Raw genomic sequence first — 17,730 nt, forward strand, 5'->3', positions numbered from 1 at the left:
AAAATGCCATACTATGAGGTTTTCTGGCCTACCCTATATACTGACTTGATGCAAGAAAAAGTCTTAAATTTAGGATAGGCAATTGCCTAACTTAGTTTACTTATTCTTAAGCACTTGATAGGTTCTTTTTTAAACCATTGCTTATAATTGAATTACTCAAAGAATGAAATCCATATTGGAATACTATTCCCATTTATTAAGTTAGTAACATTTGATGGTGGAGCCTTATTTATGGACCTTGCAAATACCAAATGGATAGCATTTTGGGGTTGAAGATTTACTAGTAGTGGGTGGCTAAACTATGAGTTCCAAAATGACACCTGGTTTAAATACTCATAAATCAACCCAGGTCATTGGAGTTTCATGTTGATATCAAACTGGAATTCGGCCCTGAGGTTTACAGATCCAGATGTTCAGTTTTTACACATATTTGGCTAGTTTTAAAGATGATATAAAACCTAAGATATATAGAGTTTGTAAGCTGCAGATTAATGCAACACACCAATTTGGCATTCTGCAAGAGCACCACATCAATAAAACATATTCATCTGAGGCAAAACTGCTGGGATCGAGAACAGAAAGAAACTGGAGAAAGCACAAGGAAGACAAATCTTTGATCTTATATTTGTTTTAAAATTATGCCAAAAAGCACTTTCACTGCAATATAATTTCTACATATCCCCACAATTTATAGATCTCTGGTTCTCAAACTTTGCTGCATTGACCACTGTTGGGCTTTGTTTATTCTTTGTGAACTAGCACTGCAATCAAACCAGCCTGATGGCTCTGTGGAGCCCTGTGCTACATTTAAGCATAGGGTTGAATCCTGGCAAAAGTAGTTGAACTTAAGGCCCATTGTTTTCAATAAGAACAAGGTTGCTGTTAGCTTGTCCTATTTATTTTCATGGCTGACAATGGGGGGGGGGGGAGTTTCTCTTCATTGTGAGGTGGAAACTTCAAAGAAAATGTCAGCTCTTTAGTATCTTATTTGTATTTATTGTGGTCTTGGAGGGGGCACTCAAAACAATAGAAATGAGCCTTATTTGGTTTTTGAAACCCTAAGTGTATGATTTTGTATTACAAGAAATTCCAGAGCCCCCAGATTCGAGAGTATTGTCATTCATGACGTTCAGAAAGTGCCTAAATTCTTGGGGGGGGGGGAGGTGGTTATAACCAGAATGTTGAGAATAGTGCATGCCTAATGTCTTACTGCAGGTCTTTGGTTCTGAAAAATATAACTTTAGGCACCTGGTAATATAGATTCATTAGCCATAGTTTTGTTGTGTTTTTAGAGAAAGTGAATTCCCTACTTTCTCTTGTAATCATTCAATCTGTGATGTTAAAGCATTGGTTATGCTATAGTCTATGCTATGCATCAATGTGGGGGGCCTGGAAGATGTCTGTCTTATATAAAGTTAATTGCACAATTATACGTAAAGTATTCACATGATTCCAAGAAAGGAAGCCCTATGTTTATAAGTAAAGTATATCATAGTTAATGGCTATCTCTCTAAGCCCAGAAATGACATCATTGGGCCAGATGTGACTGGAAGGTTGCAAAGTTTTTTTTAGCTGTATCAAAGTTGCACAAGACACCCCTTCATGTAATTTGTTTAGCATGTCATTTGTGGCTCAGAAACAACGTTTCGGCTACAGAGCAATTTGCGTGAAATTGTTTCCCTCAGGTACTCAAATGGCACTAATTAAAGTAGTAATACAGTATTATAAAGAACAGTGTTAGCCCTGCAGTATTTGGGGTATGGAATAATTACTTCCACTTAGCTTACTGGACACTAGGAATGACTGTTTCAGTCTGTGGACATCTTAAAGTATGTCCATCCCTTCCAGGGAAATTCCAGAGATTTTTAGGATAATTCCAGAGAATCAAATAAATAAATAAATCCGCAGATAGAAACAGCCAACAAAAACCAAACATAAACCACAACCCCCACCAAACTGAGGATTACTTAGGAAGAGCGCCAAGGGCAGTTCTTTTGTATAAGTTCTACAGATGGGGCAATTGTTTTGTTGTACATTCAATGGTCATTTGTGCATCTAATTGCACAGGAAGTGATGTGTGGCTGCTTCCTCCACCATCTGTAAAAGCATTTTTACCCTGTGCAGTGGAAGTGCTCTAAGGAGGTTCATGTTGTTAAAAGCAAGGAAAAACACAAAACAACCCACAGTACACCTTGCAAGTATAATAGTCAAAACAGCCCTCAGAAAGGTTTGTAGATCTGCAGATCAAGCCCCAGGTTTGTGTTTCACTCAAAAATGGATAAAAGGGGTGTGGCCTGGTTTGACATTCTCAGCCATCCTACTTGAGTGTGTACTTAAGGTTGTGTAGATGTCTCTAATACTACTCCTTTAGCCACTTAATGTGCACACAACTAGACAGAGTTAAAGACTGGATAAATGGTGTCCCTCCCCCCATCTTGTGGAGTGTGGGCAATGATATGCCACCATTACACACTGGTGTGCTGCCATCTTAGAATCATCCTGATACTTCCCAGGTATTTTGAAAGCCAAACAGTCTTCTCAAAAACCATCAAATGAATGGAATACTTCCCACTGGACCAAAGAAAGATGTTGACACATTTTTTTTTAAATGTTGCAAACAAAAAACATTCAACTTGTGAAAGAAGAAGAATACCATACAGACTCAAGCCTTAACAAAAGCTTTAAATGGTGATAATTTAAAATACCGTGGGAATGGTTATTGGTAAAGAGAGTACACTGCAACATTTCAAACCATCATCAGGATAAAATGGGCTGAAAAATGACTGCTCTGGAGAAAACACAATTGAGTCCTAGTTTAAATCAGGGTCAAGGTAAACACATACATTATTTGCAGGAAACGAGAAGATTTTTCTGTGCTTCATAAAACAGATTTTAAAAAATAAGAATAATATTGATTTCCCATCTTTCTGCCCTATGTGCCCCTTAATAGCTACATGTTTTATATTTAAATTGGACTTTCCTCTATTACTTCAGACTAAAGGGCTAGTTTTATTATCCTGAAATAGAACTTGTTCCAATTTTCAATTAATTTCATTCTCAAATTATAAATGGAATATAGTGTGATACTACGCTTCCAGGATAAGCAGATGAAACATTATTGTACTGAAGACTGATCAGTAAATCTTTATTTTAAAAAGCCAAGAAGCAGGAATTATCCTATGCAAATGGATTTTCCCTCAGTGTTAGTTGCATACAGCTGCTATCCTATTTCGAAAGGTTAATACATTAGAACCTCCATTACCTGGATCATTATCCATACAAAATTCACTGTATCTTGCATGAAGGCCCACAACACTTGAACACTATCTAAAACAAAGTTCTTATTTAGTAACTTATTTTGTAAATGTTTGTGGCTGTTGGGAAACCATTCATTAAATCTGCTACAAGTGTTTGCCATTACAATATTTTTTTAAAAAGCAGCTCAGTCTTTAATCAGAATGGCTGATGATCCTCAGTGTAGCCTTTGAAAAGCAATTTTTGGAAATGAAATTGTGCATCTTCACCCCCCCCCATCCCCCATTTTGGAGAATGTGAATGGAAGTCAGGCGATGAGGAAAACACTATACCTTAGTTCATAGTCCTTGCCTGCTGACAGACTTTAACCTGCAGTCATTTATCTTGTTCATGCTGTGGCCCTCCAACTCCGCCCCCCCCAACACTGAACATCAATCCTAAGTAAAATTCCTTGCCAGAAACAGCTATCAGGAAAGAAAAACTTCGGCTTCTCACTGCCTCCCACCATGGCCTTTCCTCGTGTCATACCACGCAGCATCATGGTGACTGAGAAAAAATAGCAGCTTGTACAAGGTCCAAAGGTCCATAACAGCAGGGGAAGGTGAAGTAAGAAGTCATGTCAACAGCAACAAAGCACAGAAAAAATGCTTTGATCTCGTGAAGAGACACACTGACCACAGCAGAACATCCTCCCCATTTAAAACAGAAACAAAGACAAAACAAAAATAGGATTTCAGCTGAATGAAACAAGACCTCATCCAATGAACGGAATTGGAGTGAGTGCAGCATTTCAGCAATTTTGCCATCTTTTCCTTTACCCCTTTTAAAACACCCCCCCCCAAATTTTTTTAAAGAAGTCCAGATCCTGTTGTTTCCTCCCCCCTCCCGCTCACAGTGCACATTATGCAGAAGAAGTCTATCATTTTGCGTGTGAATTGCAATGTCATTATAAGTCTTAATAAAGTACTAGATTATGCAGGATTGTACTTCAGCAGCATAGTGGTAAAAGAAGCACCATTGCCTAGGTGGGTTTGAAGCTGCCTCAAGTGTAAATGTCAGCAACTATACCTCCAGACCACATGAACCTGCTTGACTACTTTAGATGCCCTGCTCTGTGCCCCCTTCCCTTTAGCTATAAGATAAGTAAGTACTGAGGACAGTGGCAGCTAAGTCCTGATCAACGTCCCAACACAGGAGGTACCCAACACAGACATTGACACTTGGGATAGCTTCAAATCCACATAGGCAATGTGAGGCAGCCTCCCCCAGGCCACAGAGGGGAGTAGGGAGATGTTTTGTGTGACAGAGTCTGCTCTCTGACCCTTTTACCAGAATGCTGCCCTCATGTATGGTGACAGATGCTGTCCCTTTGCCATTGCTGAAAGAGAGTCAGATTGGCTGGCTTCTGTACATGGCTGGCCAAAGACATTTTGCTGCCTGAGATGAAGCAGATGATTGCTCCCCACCCATTGCATCTTACTTCAGCACTTGGGTCGAGCCACACCACATCTTAAGCTGAGCCTGCTGAGGATTCTGCCCTCCAGTACCATAATGACACTCCCTGTCTGGACACCCAGCACCTGCCACCTGAGACAGCTGCCTCACTCTGCCTAATGCTAACACAGCTGTGGTGCAGCTATTGTTGTTTACTCGTTTAGTCGTGTCCGACTCTTCGTGACCCCATGGACCAGAGCACGCCAGGCACGCCTGTCTTCCACTGCCTCCCGCAGTTTGGTCAGGCTCATGTTTGTAGCTTCAAGAACACTGTCCAGCCATCTCGTCCTCTGTCGTCCCCTTCTCCGTGTGTCCTCCATCTTTCCCAACATCAGGGTCTTTTCCAAGGAGTCTTCTCTTCTCATGAGGTGGCCAAAGTATTGGAGCCTCAGCTTCACGATCTGTCCTTCCAGTGAGCACTCAGGGCTGATTTCCTGAAGAATGGAGAGGTTTGATCTTCTTGCAGTCCATGGGACTCCCAAGAGTCTCCTCCAGCACCATAATTCAAAAGCATCAATTCTTTGGCGATCAGCCTTCTTTATGGTCCAGCTTTCACTTCCATACATCACTACTGGGAAAACCATAGCTTTAACTATACGGACCTTTAACTTTACGGCCTCCCAAAATACATTTATTAGGTTCCTTCTTTACTATCTTTTAGATGCCAAGAGATGCCCATCATACACACCCACACTTCTAATCACAATTAATTTCCATCACTTTTAATCTGTTTCTTATATTATATGTCACTTCTTACCACTATTTTTTAGTCATCATTTTCATTTAGCTTGTTCTTGATAGAGGTTTAAGATTGTGTTAATGATAAGGTTGTGTGGGCTTGCCTTGCAGAGCAGTAGTAACAGCAGCAAAAGTCTGGATTAAAAGTTATTTTTTAAAAAAATCTTGTTGCAGTTGTGTCCTGTCTTTGTTACAGGGCATTGAAAAGAGTAGCACAGGGGTCAGCAACCTAAGGCCCATGGGCCACAAGCGGCCCATGGGGGTCGTTTGACTGGCCCATGGACCCCGCTGCCCATTCAGGGACCCCTGCCGCCTGCTCGGTTGGCTCCCATGCGCCGCAGTAAACTGGCACGGAGCAGAGCGGGAACTGCCTTCCGCAACACTGGCCGGCTTTCCATTGGCTGCAGGAAGCTCCTGCAGACAATGGGAAGCTGTGCACGCCTTCTCCGTGCCGGAAGGAGTGCCAGAAATAGTGTTTGCACACACTCCAGCTCACCACAACATCTTTGGGACCATGAACCGGCCCAAGCCACAAAAACTTTGCCAACCCCTGGAGTAGCACTTTCCTCAGTTATTTTCCCAGGCTACCCACTACTCAAACCCACATCCCTCACTGGCCCTTCTTCACATCCTATCTGAGTTCATTTTCCTCACTGGAATGTTTCCTTAAACTGAGATAAGGAGGTGCTTCTAGAAAGTCTGACTTTTGTGGGACTAGAATGCACAAAGGTGAGAACCATACCCACTGTTTTGCACACTTTTGCCTCTGGCCTCACTCATCACTGGCATGCGGCTCCCTGTGGATTCCCAACAAGGGAATGTGGCTCTCAGGCTCCCTATTCCAACTTAGTTTGTGCTTGAAGGCTAAAACCCTCTGCAGGGATGGCACCCTGACTTGGGTTCTTCCATTCTAGAGAGCCTCCATGACGATCTACATTACAGTATGTTCGTTGCCAGAGTAAGCCTTTCCATTTACCCGGGAGTGTTAAAGGGGGTTCATTTGACTGTGGTCTGTTCCTTGGTTTTAGCTTTTAGCAAGTGAGGTACCGTATGTTTACTCAATCTGTTTCTAAGAAACTATTTGCTGGACAGCCGAAACATAACCCTGACATTGATGTGAGACACCGTGAAGGCCGTTGCTTAGTGAGCTGCTTCCCATTTTATAGATATAGATGCATAAAATAGCATTTATTGCACCTTGTTATTATTGTATACCACCCTGAGAATCTTCCAGATGAAGAGCACCAGAGAGATTTTAAAAACACATAAATGAATATGCACCTTTGGGAGTAAGTCCCATTAACCTCAATTGGAATTACTTCAGCTGTTCTGAATATCTCAGCAACAAACTTAGGGCTGCACATTAATCAGTACATACTAATGTATGTAATGTTTACCTATAGTGTTTATGTATTTATTTAACAGGATTTCTATACCACTCAACTATAACATCTAAGCAGTTAATAGTCATTCAGTTTGTCTCTAAAGTAAAGAAGAAAGCCATATGAAATAGTATGAAAGAGGAAACATCCTGGGTTCTTTTCTAAACCCTTTTAAAGTCCCTTATTTCACTTGACTCAGTTGAAAAACCAGCTTTAAATCATTCAAGGGGAAGCAGCTCACTAAGCAACGGCCTTCACGGTGTCTCACATCAATGTCAGGGTTATGTTTCGGCTGTCTGGCAAATAGTTTCTTACAAACAGATTGAGTAAACATACCTCACTTGCTAAGATGCCAGGAGTGGGGGAAAGCCCTCTCATCCATGAATCTTTAAAATGAACCTCTGGACGGTAGCTAAATTAAAAGCAAACACCACAGAATCGCTATCTTCTATTGTCAATCATCTTTCTCTTTTCCAAAACAAAATAAAAAAATTAATAAATATGAACGCTGCACAGTTTGTGTCACATCACAATCTCTTGTCTATACAGCATTTTTCTGCATGTGGGAATTGCTTTAAAACACACACACACACTACACAAGGCTTTTGACCTTGACAGCAACTGTAAATTCCCCCAAGTCCTATGCAAGCTTGGCTGCAGTCATCTAATCTTTACTAAATCCTGTGTCAGCTAAACCCAACTTTTGATTGTTTCATCTACCTATATATAAAACAGGAATGACTGTAACCTACATCCGCCTGTTATTCTGAGGCCAGTACTAAAAACAATAATGAAAACTTTCAGCTACCAACCTAAGAGAAAGCAAAGTATAGGATTTACATCTAAACAAATAACCCACACATCATGTCAAACTCAAGAGGGATTACTCCTTCCCCAGAAATGATCTATAATGAACTGAAGAAAATGTTTAAAATAACTTTTGTTAAAAAACCAGAAGCTTTTTTACTAGGATTTATAGGAACTGAACTCCCCAAAGAACAAAATAAAATATTTATGTATGCTACAACAGCTGCCCGAATATTGTTAGCCCAAAGATGGAAGGAAGAAAAGATACTGATGAAAGACGAATGGCAAATCGAGCTAATGGATTATGCAGAAATGGCAAAATTAACAGCAAAGCTCAGAGACTATGACAACGAGAAGTTTAAAAAAGAGTGGGAATCGTTTATTGTTTATGTTCAAAAATACTGTAAACAGGTTGATACATTGGCAGGGTTTTAAGTAAATGCTTGCAACCAGGAGAATTAGATAAAATTAAGGGAAATAATAATTGAAAAAGTTTAAGAATGGATATGCAGAAGAACTTAGTTAATATAAGGAACCAGAAGAGGGTATGAAGGGAAGTCCAGAGATTTAAAGAATCTCAAAGAGAAGGTTTGTGAAAAGGTATTTGTATAAATTCAGATCTGGTTGAAATGTGAGTTAATTACTGTTTTTATTTGTGAAAATGTAACTGTGAAAAACTAATAAAAATTATTTACAAAAAAGAGGGATTACTTCTTGCCTTTTATGAATGGTTTATAGAATTCAAGACATAGATATGTATCTGAGTGACAGGGCCAGGGTAAAGCTCATTCCTCACCTGGAATGAGTTCTGAGGTAATCTATAACAGAGAGACAAAAGAGTTTCTAGTATTGCCTGTCAGAGAGAATTCAGATGCTGAGCACAGGTAGAAAGTCCCAATAAAGGCACTATAATGTACTCTCTCAACCTCTGAATTAGGAAAGCTAACATAAAGGAGGAATGAAAGCTGACCCTGATATATATACTTTGCCCCTCCTGCACTCCAACCTCCATTTTTCCCCATGGTGCTGCCAGTGTAAGGGCAACAGCCTATGATGTTAAGAAATCTGCATGTGCAATGGGATTTTCAGTTTCTCTCCCTGCCCCCTCAGTCCCATTGTGTTCTCCTGAAATTTTCATCCTTTAGCCCCCAACCCTCTGGAACAGATTTTTTGGGGGGAGACACAATGGCCTGCAGGAGGAGGAGAGTGAAATGAAGTCCCATTGGACAAGCAGACTCCCTCTTGCATTATATCAGATCTCAGCCTAATACTCTTCTATTTGCAATAAATATAATCAGGAAGAATAAGAAATGGGAGGCAAAATGGATTTGCCATAATAGGCAATATAGTCACAGTTTGCTTCTTTATCAAGTGACAGACAAAACACATGTAAAGAAAGTATGCATGATTTTAATTTGGGGTATACAATATGGAGCTGATTTCAGCTTGGAGAATTCCCCCCCCCCTCCTGCTTTAACTTCATTAAATCTTTACTGTCAAGAGTTTGTAACAATTTCTTAAATAAGATGGCAGGTTTCCTGACAGATGGGTAACTGATGTGCTATGCAGTAATCCCTAATTATAAAAGAATTTGGACGGCTGACATGCCTAGCATTAAGGAGGCAACCGAAGCAGTGTCACACTGACCCTTCAGAAATGATTATTGTCCAGACATACAATATATCTGATTACAAGGAATTGGTGAATGTTGTTGGCAAGAATCATTACAACAATTCCCTATGTGAATGGACATCCATTTTTATGTCCTATTTTTAATGTGGCAACATATGAGCCAACCTCCCCCATGCTGATAAACTTCAAACTTCATCTCAGGTAGGTATATAAATCCTAATTATATAACTAAAATAAAAATATCAGCCAAAGGTTCTGCTTAGATGCATTTAATGATCTCCAAGGCTACAATTCTCTCCAGTAAGGCTAACTTAAGTCTCATTGATTTCAGTCGGTCTATGACAGGACATCTGGTTCCAATCCAAAAATCAGTGTACTTTGCTTCTGAGCTAAGATGGATAAAACCTCTTATAAAAAAGGGCTACTTTCTCTGATACGAGCTGATGGAGATTATTACTATTATGCATAATGCCTTTGAAAATCCCCATGGGAGATATAAAAGATGGCTTGATCAAACTATTTTATGAATGTATACACTAAAAACAACATAATAAATAAACTAAAGAATGAAAGAAACTGGTAGAACAATTCAACTCCAGATTAAAACATTTAAGAATGAAAAGCCTGGAAAAACAAAACAAAAGTTATAAAAGAGAGTGCCTAATTGGAAAGATTTGTATTTTATTTTGAATTGGAGATTATGATAATATATCATATTTTCTAGAAACTTTAATTTATGTTTCCAGCTAAGCTGTGTTTATTTTAAGTGTATTATCTTAATTTTTTACTCCCAAAGTCCTCAGCCCCCCCACCAAGGGTTCCAAATATGTGAAATGACAGGCTCACCTACTAAGGTACAAATAATGCAATACCTAGGGAAGGTGTGAACTCCTCTATGCCTTACCCATTTTGGAATTTATTTTGAGAGAACCAGGGGGTTATCTACCTTCCTGTGCCCTTAACAAACAATCAAAGCACTCTAGACAACCCACCAGGATTAGTAACACAAAAATCTGAAAAACAAAGCGACAATTAAAGGATGAATCTCCACATCCACATCACTGATGGGATTTGCCTCTCTTGGTCATGCTCAGCTTCACCATATGGCTTTCCCTTCCTTTGTGGAAAGCAAAACTTCCTGTCAAAGAGCAGCTGCTCTAAGTAATCACATCAGACTTTAACCTTACAGTAGTCAACCACCGAACCCATAGATGTTTGTCAATAAGATACTTTGCTCTGTTGTTTTTTAAAGGATCTGTAATATATATTTTTTTGCTTGAGAGAAGTTTTCTTCATTCTGCTGCAGACCAACTGTTTTGCAATCAGGTGGTGCTTATCAGTGTTTAATGGCGGAACTATAGATAAATTCTTGGACATCTCCTCCTAATCCTTCCATACTATTAAAAAAATGGATATTTGATCAGTTATTATGTGACCAGATTATTTTGTTAAAGCAATCAAAAGAAGAGTATGACTTAACGGAAGGGAACATGTAATCACTATGGTTCTAAGCCTGATTTCTCATGAAGTAAGTCAACTGTATGAATTTCCCTGAATCATATATGGACATTTTGTTTTGCTATAATAACCACTTCATTAGTGGTTATTTAGAGGTCTGGTAACATATCTGAGCAACAATGTTACTTCAAGAGAGAAACAGAAGTTAGGTACTTTGCATACTTGTGCTGATCATTCAGACAACTCAATCTGTGTGAGCATTTTAATCAATTATCAAAATGTACAGTGCTCACAACAATTGCTCTCTATCAAAGTCTTGTAACAGCTGTCAGTGTTGTAATGCAAGCCCTTGTTAGTTCTTACACATTCCCCTCTGGAACTAATGAGGGACCATCTGAGAACTCTAAACATAGGCACAATTGAAGAAGAACCTATTCAGAAGGGGAAGTGTGCATTGATATATGACTCAATACAACCTTAATGTAGCTGTGAATTTAATCTCATGTCTTCATCTTCAGTCTCTCTCTCTCTTTTTTTTTAGCCAGTGTGGTCAAGGTATTTTCAAAAATTAAAAGAGCTTAATTTTCTGCAATCCTATACTCATTTGCCTGAGAGCAAATTTCATGGTATTCAATTGTGCTTATGTTTGAGTAGATATGCAGAGCATTGTGCTGTTAAAAGACAAAATCTTTTTTTAAGAAAAAGAGGCAAAGATAATAATAATAATAATAATAATAATAATAATAATAATAATAATAATAAATTTTTATTTATATCCCGCCCTCCCCAGCCAAAGCCGGGCTCAGGGCGGCTAACAACAATAAAACAGTACAAAAGTACAGCATAAACAACACTCTAAAATCATTCATTATAAAATTAATTAATTCAAGTCACTGGCAACCATTGGGCCAGAGCTCCGCGAAGATTGCCATGGGAGGGAGTCAGGCTGTGCCCTGGCCAAAGGCCTGGTGGAACAGCTCTGTCTTGCAGGCCCTGCAGAAAGATGTCAAGTCCCGCAGGACCCTGGTCTCTTGTGACAGAGTGTTCCACCAGATTGGAGCCACAGCCGAAAAAGCCCTGGCTCTAGTTGAGGCCAGCCTAACTTCTCTGTGGCCTGGGACCTTCAAGATGTTTTTATTTGAAGACCGTAAGTTTCTCTGTGGGGCATACCAGGAGAGGCGGTCCCGTAGGTACGAGGGTCCTAGGCCGTATAGGGCTTTAAAGGTTAAAACCAGCACCTTAAACCTGATCCTGTATTCCACTGGGAGCTAGTGCAGCTGGTACAGCACCGGGTGAATGTGATCTCGCAGCGAAGACCTCGTAAGGAGTCTCGCTGCAGCATTCTGCACCCGCTGGCGTTTCTGGGTCAGTCTCAAGGGCAGCCCCACGTAGAGCGAGTTACAATAATCCAGTCTGGAGGTGACCGTCGCGTGGATCACAGTGGCTGGGTCAGGGTGAGAGAGGTAAGGAGCCAACTGCTTAGCTTGGCGGAGATGGAAAAATGCCGCCCTTGTTGTAGCTGCAATCTGCGCCTCCATGGAAAGGGAGGTGTCGAAGATTACACCCAAACTCTTAACGGACGGTGCTGGCACTAATTGCGCCCTCGCAAAAGAGATGGGAGTTGCCCCCCCAATCCCATATCGGCCCGTTCCAGCCACAGGACCTCTGTCTTCGAAGGATTTAGCTTCAACTGGCTCCCACATAACCATCCAGCCACAGCTTCCAAACATCTGGTCAGTGTGTCTGGGGTCGAGTCAGGATGGCCATCCATCAACAGATAGAGTTGGGTGTCATTGGCATACTGATGGCAACCCAGCCCAAAACTCCGAACAAGCTGGGCGAGGGGGCGCATAAAGATGTTGAAAAGCATCGGGGAGAGTATCGCACCCTGAGGTACTCCACACACCAAGGAGTGGCGCGATGACAATTCCCCCCCAAGCGCCACCCTCTGTCCCCGACCAGAGAGAAACAAGCGCAGCCATTGAAGGTCTGTGCCCTGGATCCCCACGTCGGCAGGGCGGTGGTCCAGAAGTTCGTGATTGACCATGTTGAAAGCTGCTGACAGATCTAAAAGAATCAGCAGCCCCGACCCGCCTCGATCCAGCTGTCTACGAAGATCATCTGTTAGGGCAACCAGAGCCGTCTCGGTCCCATGACCAGCGCTGAAGCTGGACTGGAATGGATCCAGAGCCGATGTTTCATCCAGAAACCCACCAAGCTGTTTAGCAACCGCTCTCTCAATCACCTTACCCAGGAACGGAAGATTCGAAACCGGGCGGTAATTGGATAGATCTAAAGGATCTAATGATGTTTTCTTTAAGAGCGGGCGCACCACTGCCTCCTTCAGTTCCACTGGGAATGTCCCGGTGCCAAGGGACAAATTGATGATATCCCCCAGGAGGGCCTGCACCTCGTCTGGACACGCTCTAATCAGCCAAGACGGGCACGGGTCGAGAAGACAGGTGGTGGGCTTTCCAGCTCGGAGTAGTCTGTCCACATCGGCTGGGGATATCCGGTTGAAGTGGTCCAATACTGGACCTGAGGACAGTCGATATGCCAGCAAGTCCTCTAAAGTCTATTTATTATGCAAATGGGTCAAATGCTCTTGAATAGAATTGTGCACAAAATAGCCACTATGACAATATGTTCAGTTCTAAAATGTTTAATTCCAAATAGGATGGGAATGAGCAAGTAGAAGCTGAGATAACCCACTTTTGTTGCCTCTTCCAAGAAAAAATTAGCATGTCTTTATCCATTTATCTACTGGATAAACTATGACAAAACTTACTGGTCATGCACCAGGTTTTTGGATAATGCATTCCAGTTTTTCACAGCAAGAGCAAACCACATATCCTAGCCAATCATCAATCTAGGCTGTGTAAATGTATCTTCTGAGAAAAAGAATATAACAGTTCATAATCACGGCTCATTCATGTATATTTGGGAGATATAAGCATGATAAAAACTGAAGTTATTAAAATTAGAAATGAGTAAAAACAGAAACATCAGCTTTTTATTTCTAATTGGTTTAGGGTTGCTTCTTTATATATAACCAAATGCTAATAGAAACCATATATAGAATTATTTAAAATCCTAGTCAAGATTCCTTTAAAATAATATTTAAAAACTATGACTGAAAAATCGTTACCAAATAATGATCTGATTTAACTCCATTCCTAAAAATACTTTTGTATAGATTATGAACCACTATGATTCTAACGAAATCAACAGGTTAAAAAAAAAGATCAAAATAACTGGGCATAATATTCTCTGTTTTATTTCTAAAATACTTTAATATTGTTAAGCCCTTCAGGGATGAGGCAGATATGAATTATAACCCACATGAACTGCCTCAGAGCCTGCAAACATCATCATGGGAGGTTTGGAAGCTGGCAGCACAACAGCAGATCTTCTCAATGGTGGCTCCTTGCTTGTGGAATGTTCTCTCCAGGGGAAAATGCCTGACATCATATTTTCTATGTTTTAGGCACCAGGCAAACATGGCCCCTGCCAATATGGCCAATGGCCAAGGATGATGAGAGTTGTAGTCCAGCAACATCTGAACAACCACATGACCCCTACCTCTGGTATACAACTGTGCAGATTGTTTTAACCAAATACTAGTAGTCTTCATAGTGTTCAGGAAAAACATTATTTGAAGTAAGAAAACATTAAAAGAATTAATGAAGGGGGGAAATGTGCCTTGCTTGGAAACATGATGGTCTTCATCTTGAACCCAAGTCTGGTACTCTGTCTGTCTGTCTGTCTGTCTGTCTGTCTTGCTACATAACAGTATCTTGGTTTATTCAACTTCATAGACAAATGCTACTTATTAATTCTGACCTTTGAAAACAATCTGATAAACAGGCTTTAGAGAAAAGAATAAATGGCCAAACAAACTGATATGCTTTATAGCGTACTAAACATAGCAGGAGTTGAATGAATTAATATTATGTTCCATGATTTATAATTTTATAATACGTTTGCAAAAATGTTAAGTGCATTCAAGTTGTATTAAGCAGGGAACACATGCCACCAGAGAATAACCTATAAACCTTGGAAGATTTTTACAAAGGGGCGAGATGAATCCTGCACAACTAGATAAAGAGACATGATCAGTCTGCACATTATAAAATATTTTGAAACATAAATATATGAAGTAGTAAAATGACTTCCATTAGCTTGAGATGGCTTTGAGGCATTTAACAATAGTTTGGACAAAATTTCCCCAAAACATATCTTTATTTCCATTTTTTCCCCTACTCAGAATAAAATTGCTATAATACAGATTGATGGGGAGGGAGAGAGAGAATACCACACAGTTTAAAAGGTAAAACACTAGTGACATCAATACAGGATCAAATGTTCCTGAAAAACCCCTCAAATTAAGAGCTATATAGGTTAATATATCATGCTTGTGGTTATGCCACTCTTTCAAAACGAATGTGAACTTTCATTAATTGCCCTCATCTTGGACTAATCACAACGCCTAATTTTCAAAAAGGGTTGGGAAAGCTCATGTCATGCTGTTGATCTGATTATCACCAACTTTTCTTCTTTCACATTCTATGATAATTTTCCTATCACTTGCGCTAATGTTAATTGGTTTATATTGGAGAATTTGTGGTGCAATCACTATAAAGATAGGTTTTGGAAAATTCAGGATCTGATAAATGCTGCTGTGGTACAAAGAAATGATATTCACAAAAACCAGCTAGAGTTCCCTTCCTTCTCAGAGAAGTGAGATGTGAAGATGCAAATAAATAAATACACCTGTTTCGGAGGTTTCTTCTGCCAACAATTCCCATTGACTACCTGGGCTAGGTAGTATTAATTTCACATGATTCTCCCTCCATCATTAATTGCACTGATTGCATGCCTGTTTCTTGCCTGCTCTGTCTAGAAAAGTACTATTTTAATCATCTTAACATGGGGTGGGGGACAGCATGGGAAGAACACTGCTGAGCCACAACTAGTCCATTAAAAAGTATGCGAAAAACTTAACTTGGTTCTAAGCCTTCCGATTCCTGCTGCGTTACTGACGTCAACAGCAGGAGGGGATTGGGTTACCAACTGCTTTTAAAGTGCCACTTAAATCACACCCTGGTGAAAATATTTGACAAATTTGGGCCTTGATAAAAGCTGTCAGGACAGCAGGACGTAGTATGTTAAACCAGAGCAGGCCAGAACGCCCTGTCACTTTTGTTAATGGCCTGCTCATACAAAGCTCTCTTGATGAACAAATGGAATGGAAATCAAGAAAGCAGGCCAGCTCCACTGGATGCCAGGACTTGATTGCAGGATCAGAGTCTGCTTCTTATATTTTGCATTCATGGGCACAAGTAATCTCTTGCTGACTGAAGTCAGCAGGCTTTTCTCATATACGCAGTGTCTGAAAACAGGCTTCATCCAGTGGTATAAACATTTAGCGATACATGTGCTTGTCCCCAAGTGCTATGCTGACACTTTTAACAGATTAAAGCTTGAGCAATAAATTTAGCATTGCCTGGTTGGATCTACACTACCCCCTAAAATGGAATTAATCTATTATTCTTTTCATACAAATGTTCAGAAACTCAGAGCTAAAGAAGATGTGAACTTAAAACCTCTGAAAAACAAATAATTTCTTATTTATTTATGTGCCTTTACCTAACTCATGATAGTGGAAACAGAAAACCTTAAAAACACAAGTAAAATTCAATAACTACTTTCTTAAATCACGTTCCTATATTGTAATCCTTTCAGTATATATCTGTGAATAAGCAAAAATAGCATACATTTACCGTATTTTTTTGCTCTATAAGACTCACTTTTTCCCTCCTAAAAAGTAAGGGGAAATGTGTGTGCGTCTTATGGAGCGTCTGCGCAGCTATCCCAGAAGCCAGAACAGCGAGAAGGATTGCTGCTTTCACTGCGCAGAGATCCCTCTTGCTGTTCTGGCTTCTGAGATTCAGAATATTTTTTTTCTTGTTTTCCTCCTCAAAAACTAAGTGTGTCTTGTGGTCTGGTGCGTCTTATAGAGCAAAAAATACGGTATTTACATTCTTTTTTGAAAGGGTAAACCTGAATCACCTTCTGTCCTCCTAGTTCCTTCTCACACTCACCATCTTAGAACACTAGCTTCTTTAAAAGAGTTTGGACTAATAGCCAGGTGAACCTTGCTCTGTCTTGTGAGGAGAGGACAGCACCAATCTAACCAGAGAAACAAACTAGGCAACTGCTTGGTGTGGCAAAGTTCCACATGTGACTGACTCAGGAATTGCTGTGATTCAGGGGGTCAGACTTCTCTTCAGGGGCAGAAGCCAGGAATTTAAAGCAGGATAGATAATTTCCTTCAGGGACAACCCCTGAGGCATATAGCCAACTAGAAGTACTTGTAGTGCCAGTTTTCTGGCCTAAGAACATTGTTTTGTTCAACTTTGATTCAGAGGACACCAGCTCAAAAGCCTTGCTCCATCAGAGGCTATGACTAATAAAGCTGGCTGGGCCTCTTTAAATGAAAAGACTCTTCCATGTGAATCAACTGCTGCTGAATCAACATCTGAGTTCTGCTCTCATGAAGTCTCCAACCTGATACCTGCATGGAACTGCCCAAGGTATCTTTGCCTCTGCTGAGGTCAGTACTCACAACATAGCAACAATGAACATTCCTTGAGGACAGAGCGCCTCTGTCTGCACTTTGAAAGAGACAGACACAGAGTTCATTGAGCAACTTATCAGCAGACAAAATCAAGAACCTTGATCTCCATTGGCTGTCGGAGTATCTACAAAGAGCAGGAGTAAAAGACATGGCAATAGATTAAAAGGGGCAAGGGCAATAGCATGGCACCAGATCATACATGAACGTCATAGGTTCAATCTATGGAATCTCCAGGCAGAACGAAGAAATAATCCTGCCTAAAACTTTGGAATATGTGAAATTCAAATGAAATTGATTGCAGGTATATCACATTCGGGATCACAC

General features: G+C 40.3%; 1 protein-coding gene across 6 annotated transcripts in view; it reads right to left on the reverse strand.

Moving 5' to 3' along the window:
- Nucleotides 1-17,730, reverse strand: part of EPHA3 (EPH receptor A3) — a 205,284-nt gene that overhangs the window by 111,265 nt on the left and 76,289 nt on the right. The window lies entirely within an intron of this gene.

The sequence above is a fragment of the Podarcis liolepis genome (genome assembly GCF_965112155.1).
Source record: "Podarcis liolepis genome assembly, chromosome: 4".
Taxonomy (NCBI): Eukaryota; Metazoa; Chordata; class Lepidosauria; order Squamata; family Lacertidae; genus Podarcis; species Podarcis liolepis.